The 14,760-nt window shown below is 39.4% G+C and overlaps 1 protein-coding gene across 2 annotated transcripts in view; it reads right to left on the bottom strand.

Moving 5' to 3' along the window:
- Tti1 (Telo2 interacting protein 1) overlaps nucleotides 1-14,760 on the bottom strand; it is a 160,561-nt gene that overhangs the window by 36,104 nt on the left and 109,697 nt on the right. The gene's annotated exons all lie outside the window — the stretch shown is intronic.

Here is a 14,760-nt window from a genome sequence, read left to right as displayed (position 1 = left end):
TTTGTTGTGGCATTAGTCTTTAAAGGGAAGAGGTTCTTCCTCCTTCTAAATATAAAAATGTTGTTGATATTATACATTGTACATTCCATTAACTTGTAATATGTACTGAGTTTTGAATTTTAAACTACAATCACTGGGGGAAACTCCTTAACATCAGAACCTTAGTTGATTATAATTCCTGGTTAAAAATAAAAATAAAGAGATGTTAGTGGGAGTCTATAATGAAAGGAAATAAAATGTATTAAAAGGGAGTAAAGAACCTCGTGAATAAGTGGCAGTGCTGAGTGAAAACAAAGAAATTCTTACGTCCCTGTCAGCCCCGTTATATTCCTCCTTCCCTTATGCCATCAGCTGACTGACTGCATGTGTTGTGAGGTTGATCTGTGAGTGAAGGATGAAACAGAGGAGGGGAGATGGAAGGTTGAGTGATAGGTATATCGTTGAGAGTGAAAATGGTGGGGTGCGAGGGAAGGCACACAGGATGTTTTATCGGATTCTTTTTGGTGATCTTCCTACATGAATCCAAATTAGTAACTTCATCTAGAAAATGTTGATGCTATCAGTTATCTTGTTTATATTCTGGCCAGGGTTATGTTTTTGATCGATCTCAATGTAAAGGTTTTCCAAACTATTCACCAATTTACCATTATTCAAAATTTGCAAAATAGTCAACTCTCTTTGTATTGTGGTAAAGCTGGGATTATATTCGGTCATGTTTTGACTTATAGTCGAGTGTCTGTTATATCTTTCTGAATTTATGTGTTTCTGATACTTATTAAGTAGTTCCTTCCTGAAACATGTCTCCCATGAGTCCAACCCCTCGTCCACGTCGTGGGAGACCGCATCATTACAACATGATTCAAGACAAGAGTTAGAAATATTCATCTGGTACAGTGCTATGCACCAACGGAAACAGCAGAGCCGGAAGAGATGGACCCTTTTTATGGACAGCTTGAAAGTGTCCTGACAAAGATTAAGAAGAAAGAGATCAAAATGGAAATGGGTGATTTAAATGCCAAGAATGGAAATAAAAATGATGGGGTGAAAAAAGTTCTAGGGAAACAAGGAGAGGGAGTCCAGAATGACAATGGAGAGCACTTTGTTGAATTCTGCCTAAATAACCATTCAGTGATTGGTGGATCAAATTTTCCTCACAGGACATGTCACAAAGTAACATGGGTTTCGCCAGATGGGAGAACACAAAATCAAATCGATCACTTTGCAATTAGCCAGACGAGAGGGCGATCCCTCTTAGACACTTGGAACACAAGAAGCGCAGATTGTGGAAGGGACCATCACCTGGTAATAGCTTAAGTTAAACCGAAGATTGCTGCAGTAAACCGAAGAAATAAACCAAGTAGAAAGAGAAAAATTCAATGTCGAAAAATTGAAAGATGCTGACATTAAAAAAGGATTTTGTAATCAAGTTGAAGAAAAGGTACAGTTCACTTGATCTAGATAACGCAGGAGGAGTCCCAAATGAAATGGGAGTTAATGGAAAATGGGAAAGGATAAAATCAGCCTTCCTGAATACAAGTGAGGAGATACTGGGATTCAAGCAAAACAGGAGAAAGGTATGGATATCACAGACAATACCTGGAAGAAGATAGATGAGAGAAGAGATATCAACACATAGCTAAATCATTATAAAGATGAAACAAAGAAAAGAAGCTTGATAGAACAGTTCAGCGAACTGAACTGACAAATAAAGAAAGCAGCAAGAAATGATAGAAGGAATCCGGTAAATAGACTAGCAGAGTTGGCACAGGAGGCAGCACTTAAAGTAGACTCAAAACAGTTCTACAATGTTACAAAACAGCTGTCTCAAAAGAAATTCAATTAGCGCAGGCCAATAAAATCCAAGGAAGCTTACAAATAGTGAAGAACAAATGAGAAGATGGAACGAGCATTTCAGAGAAGTGCTAAACAAAGTCATGGTATACGAGGATCAAGGAGAGGAAGACTATCGAGAGGTTCCGGAACTGAGAGTGAATATCAACCTGCCAACAAAGACCAAGGTCATAAAGTCACTGAAAAGCTGAAAGACAAGCAAATCACCCGACGTGGATAATATTGTGATGGAGGTGTTGAATGTAGACTACAAGTTGACTGCTGAGATGATTTTGCCATTGTTTGAAGACATATTGAAGACGGAGACACTCCCAGAGGATTGGAAGAAGGGAATTTTGATACGACTACCAAAGAAGGGGGATCTGACTTGTTGCACCAACTGGCGAAGAATTACATTCTTGTCTATACCAAGTAAAGTTTTTCGAGAATCATACTGAACCGATAGAAACATTGGAAGCTAAGATCCGGAAAGAGCAGGCAGGTTTTAGAGAACACCGATCCTGTATAGATCAAATAAATAGCTGACAAATTATAGTAGAACAGTCCATGGAATATCAGTCTTCACTGTACTTGGCATTCGTTGACTTAGAAAGAGCTTTTCATAGTGTACAGCACCAAGCAATCTGGAGAGCGATGCAGGGGTATGGGAGTTCCAAAGAAAATCATCAACATGGTCAAAATGCTATACAGAGGTTACACCTGCCAATTGGAACATAACAGAGACCTATCAGAGCCCTTTCAAATAGAGTCGGGAGTGAGACAAGGGTGCCTGCTCTCACCTTTGCTGTTCTTATCGACATTAGATCAGGTCATGACAAAAGTGGTTGAAGGGAAGCAGAGGGGAATACAATGGGGAATGATGGATCGTCTGGAAGATTTGGACTTAGCGGATGATATAGGTCTATTATCTTACTCATTTAGACATATGACTGAGAAAATGAAAGACCTCAAAACGGAAGCACAAAAGGTGGGACTCAAAATAAACATTGCCAAGACAAAGGAGCTAAGGATCAGTGCCAGAAACACAGACCCACTGGTATTAGAGAACAAGACAGAGCGAGCTGACAACTTCTGTTACCTAGGAAGTATTATTTCCAGAAGTGGAGGGGCAAATGAAGATGTCCAAATTAGGGTAAACAAGGCCAAAGGGGCCTTTGCCCAGCTCTGGCTGGTGTGGAAGTCCAGAGAACTGAGAACAAAGACTAAATTGAGGATCTTTGAGACAAATGTGAAATCAGTGCTCTTCTACGGGTGTGAGACATGGAAGATGATTAGGGAGATAATATGCAAGGTCCAGATTTCATTAACAGATGTTTAAGAATCCTCCTAGGAGTGCGATGACCAGATATTATATCAAATCAGGAATTGTGGGAGTGAACCCAACAATGCAAGGCTGAAATCCAGATAAAAGAACGTAAATGGAAATGTATAGGTCACACACTGCAGAAAAGTCCTGACAGCTTTCCAAAAGAGGCTCCTGTGTTACCTCTTTACAGGTTACATTAAAAAACAACAGCAACAACAACAACAATAATAATAATAATATTAATAGATCTTAAGAATTAAAATAAATAAAAACGGTTACAATACTTGCAAAATTTACCGACTGAAAACTGCGTTACATGTAAATAAACAGGTTGACAAATGTGACAACTATAAAGGACGTGGGAAGCGGCATGGAACTCTAAAGGGTGGATGGTTACGTGTGCGTTGTGGGGAAAAAAATGTAAACGGTAATCACTCTTAAAAATTTTAATTAAATGAACTAACAAAACAGCGATTAAAAAGGATGAACAAAATCAAAACAAAAAAGAATAACGTAAATAAACAACCTCATATATAGACGATGGCAATTTCAAACTACATTTAAGGAAGAAAATTAGAGCGAACATTACATGATGTATAAAAGGGTTAATCCCTATAACAAACGAGGTAAAAGAAACATGTAAAAAGATTAACACAGAAACAGAAATGGGGAGATAAAAAAAAACTTAACACAGAGGCGCCGGAACCTAGTATACTAACCTAAAACACGTCCAGCAAGAAACATTGGTTTTCAGGGCACGATTTAAGCGATGCTGAAGTACCGGAGGCAAATCCGAGCAAAGGTTATGACATCTTGATTACAATTTTTCTTTCAATAAAAGAAAAGGGAAATGCCTCCAAAAAAAAAAAAAAAAAAAAAAAAGGGGGATGCTTAGCTGAACAGCTAAGTCATTTTGATTATTAAATGGCGAATGTTAATATCGAGGGTAAACTCCTACGTGGAAGAAAAATTTACAATTAAATTAGATTAAGTCCAAAAAAAAACAAACAAAAAAAAACAAGAAGTAGTGCTTACCCCGAGGTAGGTATCCCATGATGGGATGGAAGCCGAAGCGCGTCCGCCCTCTAGGCTAGTCAGAATCAAAGGATGCAGAAACAAACTTTGCTCTCACGAAGGAGCGAGAAGCCGAAAATGGTGCAACCACCAGGTAACCAATCAGGACACAGAATTTACTGCCGACTTTCACATTCACCAATTAAAATTCTCGTTATTCTGACCAATGAGGTCTCTTCATTCTTGATGATCTAATTCTTTTTGGAATAACAGGAAGCAACTGGAAAAATCCTAAAAATGGCACGTGTAGGTACACGCTGCCTCAAAAGCTAGATGCATGATTTCAAATATTAATAATAATGTTGTACAAATGTTTTCAACATAAATGTTCTTTAGAGTTCCAATTATAAATAATTTTGTTCGCAGGTCCAAGAAGACCACCCCGCAATTATAACAGTATACACCCGTAAGCTTGTGCATACTAAGAAAAATAAAATAAAACGATAAAATAATTAATTTTTTGAAACAATAGATTGATTTTTTCAAAGCAATAAGTCCAATTCTCAAATGTCCAAATAATTAGGTTTTTTCTACAACATAATTAATTTCTTTTAGAACAATAGATGATTTTTTCAAAATACAATGAAGAGATTTCAATGACTTCCGCACAGCCGTCTCAATACCGGTCACAAGGGGCAGAAGAAGAGGGAGACCAAGGATAACATGGCGTCGAACAGTGGAAGCGGAAGCGGCGTCAGTTGTGAAGTCCTGGAAGAATATCAAAACTGTGGTAGTAAATTGAGTCATATGGAGAGCTCACGTATGTGCCCTATGCTCCACCCAGGAGTAACAGGAATTAAGTCAAGTAAGTCAGTCCTGAAACATATTCTTATAATGTTTAGCTAGAATTTAAGCTGGCACATGTTGATATATGCATAAAAACTAGCTATAAAAATAAAATAAGTATTGGAAGGTGGGTAAAATTCTTTAACCTTATAATACGGAATATAAATGAGATTTATAAATTTATTATTCACTGGAGTTATAAGCAATACCGTACAATGCAGTAAAGGAATGTTACGATTATACAATTGAAAAATAAATAAACAAAATGTCTCAGATTAGATGATCTTCACCCAGAAATGGGCCACTTTCATAGCACTATCACAGCCTACCATTAACTCTTGCGTTGTGCAAGAGTATGGGCACAGTTCACAGGTATGCAGGTGCAACAATGCCTGAAAGTTTTAGGTATCCCCATTTATGTAAATTAACTCTACATCTCCCCACACGACTCCTAAGTCTGTTGAGTGATCGCCAGATTTCCCAGTTGGTGTCGTGGACTGCAGGAAGGCTTTCTTTGGCCTTCATCCCCTCTGGTGGTATAGTGGATTACTATAGCTGTGGCATGGCTACCTCAGGTTTTGCAGTGAACATTGTTGTTGTCCACTCAAAGCTTTTCCTTGATTTGAGCCATCTCCTTGAAGGTTGGTGACCAAGGAGAGGGTGAGCTAGGTCCTCTACTGACTTTGTTCTTTCAGTCTGTGCTATGACGTCATGATGTACCACAGGAGGGTCTATGCCTGCCACGGAGTATAGTTTACAGACAGATGTAGATTTTAGGCAGCCAGAAATTGTTCTACATGACTCATTGAGAACAATACTCACTTTGATTTGGATTTATTAATTTTCATCTCGGAGACCTTTTCCAAGACTGTGTCTACATCATTTTCCCGATCTTCTGCAGTCTCAGATAGAATAACAATATCATCAAGAAATCTCAGAGTTTTGATTTCCTATCCTTGGATTGGGATTCCTTTTCCAAATTCCTTTTTGATTTCCTTTATTGCCTGTTGTATGTAAACAATGAAAATGAGAAGGGACAAACTGTAACCTTGCCTCACTCCTTTCTGGATTGCTGCTGCTTTTTCATAGCCTTCGATTCTTATCACCGCAGACTAATTTTTGTACACATTATAGATAATTCTTTTTTCGTGGTATCTGATCCCGAAAAGTCTTCAGAATCTCAATTAGCTTGGTCCAATGAACATTATCAAATGCCTTTTCTATATCTACAAATGCCATGTATGAAGACTTGTCTTAATTGAACCATCTAAGATCAGAAGTAAAGTCAGGATTACTACACATGTTCTTAAATTTCTTCTGAAGCCAAACTGATCTTTTCCCAACTCAGCTACAACTCGTCTTTCCATTCTTCTGTAAATAATACGTGTTAAAAATTTTGCAAACGTGAGATACTAAACTAATGGTGCAGTAGTTTTCACACTTCTTAGCGCATGATTTCTTGGGAATAGGTATAACATTCTGTCTAAAATTGGATGGTACTTCTCTTGTATCATACATCTTACACACTAAATGAAATAACCTCCCCATGATGATTTCTCCTTAAAGGCGGTCAGTAATTCTGAGGGTACGTCATCAATTTCAGGTGCCTTGTTCTTATTTAGGTCTCTCGAGGCTCTGTCGAATTCAGACTTCAAAATTGGGTCTCCCATTTCATCAGCATCAACAGTTTCTCCTTGTTCCAGAACCTTATAATCTATTTCTTTCCCTTAATACAATTGTTAATAATATGTTCCTGCCATTTTTCTGTCTTGTCTTCTTTTCCTAGAAGTGGTTTTCCATGTGAACTCTTAATATTCGTACAAATAGTTTTCCTTTCTCCAAAGGTTTCCTTGATTTTCCTGTATGCAGCATCTACCTTTCCAAGGACAATACAACCTTCAACATCCTTGCACTTCTCCTTCAGCCATTCTTCCTTAGCTGACCTGCACTTTTTATCTGCTTCATTCTTTAATCATCTATTCTTTTCTGCCTGCCTCATTTTCTGCATTCTCGTATTTTCACCATTCATCAATCAGGTTTAATATCTCTCAAGTTATCCACTGATTCTTACTTGATCTATCCTTTCTTCCTAACTTTTCTTCAGCAATCCTACTGATCTCATTCTTAATGACTGTCCACTCTTCATCTATTAGGTTTCGTTCAGCAATTTTATTTAGTCCTTGTGCAACATGTTCCTTGAAACTATCCCTCACACTCTATTTCAACTTATCTAGATCCTATCTTGTTGTATTCCTTCTTTTCCTCAATTTCTTCCACTTCAGACGACATTGCATGACCAACAAATTGTGGTCTGCTCCTGGGAAAGTTTGGAATCCAACACCTGGTTTCTGAATCTCTGCATAATCATAACGAAGTCTATTTAATACCTTCCTCTGTCTCCAGGTCTTATCCAAGTGTACAGCCATCATTAGTGGAGTGTGAATCAGGTATTAGCAAGGAACTAAATTATGATCAGTGCAGAATGAGTGCTTAAGGAATCTTCAATTCCAAAATAGGTTTGCAGTTGGGTATACTGCTGCCTCACAGCACATATCAATTATGTGGAAGTATGTAATTACATGATCATATCTTTAGAATCCCCTTGATATTATTATTATTATTATTATTATTATTATTATTATTATTATTATTATTATTATTATTATTATTATTATTTTTACTACTAATAAATACATTGCAATTGGGAAATATCCCAGTAGCAATGATCACTTATAGTAGTGTGATAATAAAGTAAAGATAAAACATAATTATCCAACAACAACAAGAGTACAACAAGCAATTCCATGGAAAGAAAAATCATAAGTAGTACTACTAGTTTAACATTCTAAATCCAGCATCATCATATAAGAATTCACATACAACTTAAGTATTTCCAGTGCTTTGAAACACTACGGCTTACAATACTATAGGTTGAGACTACAACTAGCTTAGCATTACAACACAGTCACATACAATGTCACACGTACCTTAAGTATTTCAAAATTTCACACTATTACTTACAGTAGACTGAGCAGTCCAATTACTATTATCTTAGAATTGTAAACACAGCAGTTCATATACAAATTCACACTTATCTTAAATAATTCAGACACCTTAATACTACAATTTACAGCGGGTTGAGCGCTGCATTAAAATTGATACCATCACGTAGAAACTTACCACAATTTACAGAATGCTGGAGTCTATTGTTGAAGCATCTTGCATTTTTGGGAAAAGGCTCTAAGACAGCTACAGGTAATGCATTCCAATTATCAATTCCCTGATTTACAAACAAATATATACTAAATTAGTTTTCTGCTCTACCTTTTACTTTATGCTTTATACTTTATGACCTGACCTGCTTATGTAACAGAAGCCTCTCCATTTTGTGTTTTGACCTGGAAAAGGCCTTTGATAGTGTTCCAAGACTCGCTATGTGGGCAGTTCTGAGAAGCTTTGGCTGTCCTCAGCATTTTGTATATATGCTATTGGCTTTACGTCGCACCGACAGATAGGTCTTATGGTGACGATGGGACAGGAAAGGGCTAGGACTGGGAAGGAGCCCCAGCATTTGCCTGGTGTGAAAATGGGAAACCACGGAAAACCATTTTCAGGGCTGCCGACAGTGGGGTTCGAACCCACTATCTCCCGAATACAGGATACTGGCCGCACTTAAACGACTGCAGCTATCGAGCTCAGTGAGCATGTTGTGGGCCTGGTGCAAGCACTTCATGATGGTATGACAGATTCTCCATCAAAATAACTTCTCCGAACCATTCCCAATCACGCATGGATTGAAGCAGGGTTACGTACTTGCTCCGACTCTGTTTGCCTTGTATCTGGCGGTCATGCTTTATGAAACAAAAGACAGCCGCAGCATAGAGATTAAATACCGCTTTGATGGTGGCCTCTTCAACTTGGCCAGACTCAATCGCGAAGACATACCAATGTTACTAGAATAACTGAAATGCAGTATGCTGCTGATACCGCATCACCGGCTCTTACACCTGAGGAACTGCAACAGTCAGTCAACATTTTCAAGGATGCATATGACCTTTTTGGCCTCACTATCAATGCCAAAAAAACAAAGTACTTGTTCAGCCTGCACCAGGGACTAACATCTCAGACTTTACCATTATCATCTCAAACACCAAACTAGAACAAGTAGACCACTTTACTTACCTTGGGAGTATCTTGTCAAAGAGCTGTACTTCAGAACAGGATGTGCAAACCAGGCTTCGTGTTGTCCGTGTGGCCATTGGCCAACTATCACACAGAGTCTTCAGGAATAAGAACCTTACAATTCACACAAAACTAATGGTGTACCAGGCTGTAGTCATCTCTACACTTCTCTACGGCTGTGAAACGTGGACCTTATCCCGCTGTGAAATCAAAAAGCTGGAGCGCTTTCACCAGCAAAAACTATGCTCCATCATGAACATCAAGTGGGAAAACTACGTCTCTAATGTTGAAGTTCTCGAGAAAGTATGTGCTAAGAGTGTAGAAGCATTGATTGTTGGCCATTGCCTCAAATGGGCAGGACATGTGTGCCATATGAATAACACCAGACAACCACGCCAAATCCTCTATGGTGAACTTGGTTCCGGTTCAAGACCACGGAGTGCCCCCCTCCCCGAGATGTTTCAAAGACCAACTGAAACAAACCTTAAAGATGGCAGAAATAAACCTACAAACCTGGGAAAAACTTGCCAAGGACCGTTAACTTTGGCGGCAAAGTGACTGTGCCTCAGTTCAACACTTTGAACAAGAACGCCGCAGACATGAATATATTGAGTGACAGGAATGCAAACTTCGCCAAACCCAGCCAAGATGTCCCTGTCCCTCAGCTGCGCAATGTGTGGACGTATGTTCTACGTAAGGATTGGCCTGTATAGTCACCGGAAGTTTAAATACAAACTACCATGAAATGAAGCGAGCTATTAGCCAGGAAATCTGTAAACTCGGAAACGAGTAACTGCCGACGATGACGATACTCCTGTGCCTTCGCCTGGGAACTGCTGCCCTTTGGCACCCTCATCACGAAGTGTAAGGACTTGTATGCTTTAGTAATTACCCTTCCTATGTGGGTGTCCCATTTTAGATCTCTCTTTACGTGGATTCCTAAGTACTTGCATAAGTCACACTTTAGCAGGGCGTCCGATCCAAGACAATATTGAAAGTCCCCTTGTCTATGTTTCTTTCCGATTCTTATGAGATTGCCTTTTCGAGAATTTCTTTTTGTTACCGAGTGCCCACTTATGGAGTATATTTGTATCACCTTGTAATAACCTATTATCGCTAGCATTCTGTATTTTTCTGTATATTATGCAGTCACTTTGAATTTCATTCGGCAGAACGTTGATAAACGCTGTAAATAGGAGTGGTCCTGTAACACTACTCTGCACTATTCCTGACATTATAGAAACTTCGTTGGAGTATTTACTTCCCACCTTTACCCTCTGCGTGCAGTCTGTCAAAAATTTCCGGATCCACAGAACCACCATTTTATCAATGTTTGTTTCCACCAATTTTTGGATCATAATATCATGTGGTACATCAAATGCTTTAGCAAAATCAATTATAATAGCATCAACTTGCACACCTTTGCCTAATGACTCGCTAATATCTTCAAAGAGTGACTACATATGGCTCTTGCAGGAGAAACCTTTTCTACAACCATGTTGCCATCCATTAATCCACAAGCTTTTCTCCCATTCTTCCCTTAGATATTCTGAAATGAGGTGTTCCATTTGTTTGCACACATTGGAAATAAGGTTAATGGGTCTGTAGTTATCCATTAGCAGCCTGCTGCCCGTTTAAAAATCGGAACTACAGTTGCTTTCTTCCAGTCATCCGGAATTTGCGTATTGTTGAGAGACACAGTAAATAGTATTTCCAAATAGCGAAGAATAGCTCTACCTCCCAGTTTCAGAATCTCCCAAGCAATATTATCAGGCCCTGTCAACTTATTTTCCCTTAAGTTCTTAATTCTTACCTGAACAAGTATTATCGATAATGTCTACTGCCAGGCTATTCTGCTCATTAAATACGTTCCTATACCAATGATTTAATTCATTAACTATTAGTAGATTGTCAGCAATTACCTCACCTTCTCTGCACACTATCACCGACACATCCTGGCTGGCTCCTTTCCTTTTCCCAACATCCTTAGAGATTTTTCCACCCATTTTCTTGGAAGAAAGCACACCTTTCATATATTTGTCATGAGCAGCTTTCTTTTCAGAAGCAAGTTCTTAGAACAGCTTGTGAAACCTATTCATATGCTCTGAACTAAACTGACTTTTGTACGCTTTCCTCACTTTCCTTTTAAGGCTCCTAATTTTCCTATTGGATCTGGGTCCTGTTTCTGTAATTTAAGAGGCACAAACTGCTCAACGGCCCTATTAATAACATTAACAAAATTATCCCATGCTATGTTTATGTACCTGCTTTGTGATGCCCACCTGGGAAATATTTGATATAGAAACACTTGGAATTTAAAGGGGTCAACTTTACTATACTGGTAGACCTTTATTTTCTCCTCATTATCTACTTTAGTATTTAACGGATGTCTAATATTTAATTCTGCAGCGCAGTGGTCACTAATTCCTGATACTGCCATACAGCAAATAATGTACGTCATCGGGTCTTACAAGATAAACATCTAAAGTGTTGTTTCCTCAAGTAGGAAAGTCTACTATTTGGGTAAATCCACCATCCCTAATTAGCTTGTTTACCGCAACCTGACTGTAGCTCCTTCCCGTAGCCTCGCCAGATCAGTTTATGTCTGGAATTGTAAAACTTTTCTGAATACTGTTGCTTGTACATGTAACATCGTACAGTCTATTGAGAACCAAGAAGTTGTTACGAGGTGCCCTATATATTCCTATATTTGAATGGGATTGGCATTCCCTTGATCAATGATTTGCACACACAGCATTTCATGATCCTCATCAACCCTTTTTAAACAACTCCACCACCTCTAGACTCTCTGTTCCTTCTATTGCTACTATTTACATTCCCATTCACTATGGCTGAGTACAAATGACAATATCCACATGGTATCATTCAGTAATATTCCAAAATTCAATAATTTTATTTTGCACGCTTTTACAATTCACCTGCAGTAGTCTTATGGTCTCGTCAGCTCCAGTTGGCAGCCCTCCTCGTTTCAATGACTCTCTTGGGCAGGTTTCCTAACTCATGACTCAGCTATGATTCAATACAAATGACAATATCCACATGGTATCATTTACCTCAGTCTGTCTCGCGCAAAGTCCCAGTCTCTTGTCCAGCAATCCGTCTCCACATACACCAAGTCCAGTTGCGGACACACCCAGCCCATCTGGTCATTCAAAGCCTTCACCCGCCGTAGAGGTATGTCTTTTTAGCTGCACTTGCCAGTTCATACACCTCTCCTATTAAATAGTCTACTGACATCTTTCTTCTAAGATCATTGGTCCCTACCTGAAGCACTAACACTTGCATATCGTCCGGCTCTATGGCTAAATGGTTAGCGTGCTGGCCTTTGGTCACAGGGGTCCCGGGTTCGATTCCCGGCAGGGTCGGGAATTTTAACCATCATTGGTTAATTTTGCTGGCTCGAGGGCTGGGTGTATGTGTCGTCTTCATCGCCATTTCATCCTCATCACGACGTGCAGGTCGCCTACGGGCGTCAACTCAAAAGACCTGCACCTGGTGAGCCGAACATGTCCTCGGACACTCCCGGCACTAAAAGCCATACGCCATTTAATTTCACTTGCATATCGTCGCTATCTTCCACTCTTTCAACCTGCTGAGACAGCTGTCCAATTTTTTTATTTCCAGACAACGCTGTACATTTTTACCAGTCCTTCTTGAAATATCTCCACTCCAGCATACTGTCGAGTCACCCATGCTGAGTATGTCATATAAATTTTTTATGATCCAATCACTTTCCTTCCCTGAGTCAACTGTAGGAATATAATCAGGTTCTGCTTCCTTGTTCCTTTTTGTGATAATTTCTATCTGTGCTTTCACTGTTTCGTTGAATTCTGCAAGTTTCCGCTCTAGATGCTCTATTTTCAAGTCTCTTGCCTTGTTCAATTCCCTCATATTTTCCACAGTGTCACAAATTCTACAAAACCAAAAGTTGTCCAGACAATCTTCTTTCTTCACCTTAGTACAGCCGAAGTGGAAAAACTTTGAACACATCACATACTTGATTCCATTCTTTAAGTTCTTGCACACATTGAACACTTAATTGCTATCACTTCTGTGGGAGCCTGAACATCACACTCCACTGCAGGTCCTGGGTTCAAATCAACACCATCAATAACCAATAAGGCCGCTATAACACTGCCAGGAACCACAAGTTACTAGGTCCGGAAAGACCACACTGTCACGGGAAGGAGGGCTTCACCCGCCCGTACCACATTCCTATCCTCGCCCGGTAAATTTCCAACGTGCAACCCATGGTAAAACAACTTCACTTCAGAATGCTGGGAAAACACATCCGTCCACTTCCACGACTTACTCACTACTGTTAGCTTACTTAAACATAAGTCTCCAGCTCTCAAAATCAACCACAGTCAACACACTTCACACTGCAGACATCCCATCCTGTTTGATGAAATCAAGTCAATCAATCAATCTGGTCATCACTTGCACCACAGAAAAAAACGGAGAGGTATCTACAGTATATCCCAGTTATTTCTGAGGCTCATTATGGTTTTGGCCCAGGGTTTAAGACTGGATGCCCTTCCCGATGTCACATGATTCTTGAGATGAAAATCTAGACCCAGAATCGATCGGGATTCGAACCTCAGCCTTCCTCAACCCACCCCACCCCCGACCCTACTGTTAGCTTACTTGTGTTTCCCAATAGCTACTGCTTAACCTTTGTTTTTAAAACTTTGAATTCCTTTGATATCAAATTTAAATCTGACTGTATTTATTTGGTTCATGGAATATCACCCAGGTTCTGAGGGCAGGACCACAAACGCAAGTGTCTGTGAGCACTCCCATAGTGAAATAGTTCATTTTAAGAATTTTGTATTTCATGAATTAGTGTATTTTAACTGCAGACCAAATTTTCCGCATCAAAGGATAGACTTTTATGTTTAATAAACAATAGCATAAGAAACATGATTCCCCGAGTTTGAGAGGGTCACCAATTTGTGTTCCTCGGCAGGGTTGTCCAGCACCTTCCACATTCTGTTGTCCGACGGTTCGTATTGCCTTCAATTGTAAGTGATAAATATCATTAGGGTTCCGTATTGAAGATACTGTACTACTTCTTCTTATGACGCAGTCTCCCTCCGAAGGTTGGCGATCCAACTGATTATGATTATGTAATGTGGCACATAGGTATTGTTAGAGAAGGGAACTGAGAGAAGTTGTCTTGTTTTGAGCCAGACTAGAGAACTACTGGCTACTACAGCAGGTACGAACAGACGAATGGACAATGTAGCAGATTCTCACCACGAGTTCCCTGACTGAACTGAACATCTTTTAAGAAGAGTAGGAGAGAAGGAGTACTAATAACATTTCACATTTTCTTAATGCCAGGTGAGCAAGTAATGCTGTGGCACACTTTCTAGGTATCTATGTACAGTATATCCCATACATGTAGCACACAACAGTCTATGATCTTGCATCTTAGACTTTCATGTTTGGAGCTAATGTTGTTGCCTGTGGTGCTTTAGGCTGTTGTACAGCATCCTGGTTGGTGAGTGGCTAACATCTATATTACGGAGATGGGC

Source organism: Anabrus simplex, chromosome 1 (assembly GCF_040414725.1).
Source record: "Anabrus simplex isolate iqAnaSimp1 chromosome 1, ASM4041472v1, whole genome shotgun sequence".
In the NCBI taxonomy this organism is placed as follows: Eukaryota; Metazoa; Arthropoda; class Insecta; order Orthoptera; family Tettigoniidae; genus Anabrus; species Anabrus simplex.
The sequence above is the reverse complement of the archived record's forward strand: the minus strand, read 5'-3'. Positions and strand labels throughout refer to the sequence as shown.